Source organism: Orycteropus afer, unplaced genomic scaffold (assembly GCF_000298275.1).
Source record: "Orycteropus afer afer isolate SDZICR_OR568_19922 unplaced genomic scaffold, OryAfe1.0 scaffold00031, whole genome shotgun sequence".
NCBI lineage: Eukaryota > Metazoa > Chordata > Mammalia > Tubulidentata > Orycteropodidae > Orycteropus > Orycteropus afer.
The window spans coordinates 4,967,762-4,968,002 of record NW_006921618.1 but is presented as its reverse complement, the minus strand read 5'-3'; positions in this window follow the sequence as shown (position 1 = coordinate 4,968,002).

Here is a 241-nt window from a genome sequence, read left to right as displayed (position 1 = left end):
CTCTGGCATACACACAAAGTGGATTCTTAGTAACATGGGCAGAGGTCACTGCCCTGCCAGCTCAAATATGGGCTCATCCTCCTTGCCAGCCACATCTTGCTTTACTCCACAGCTCTCTCCTTGGGCTCCAGTCAGCTTGTCCCCAAAATGGACCCTCAACTTTTTCATCTCCAGGGTCTTTGCTTTTGTCTGTCCCACCCTGTCTCTCTTTATTGAAGTTAATCCAAATTGCTGATCCTTC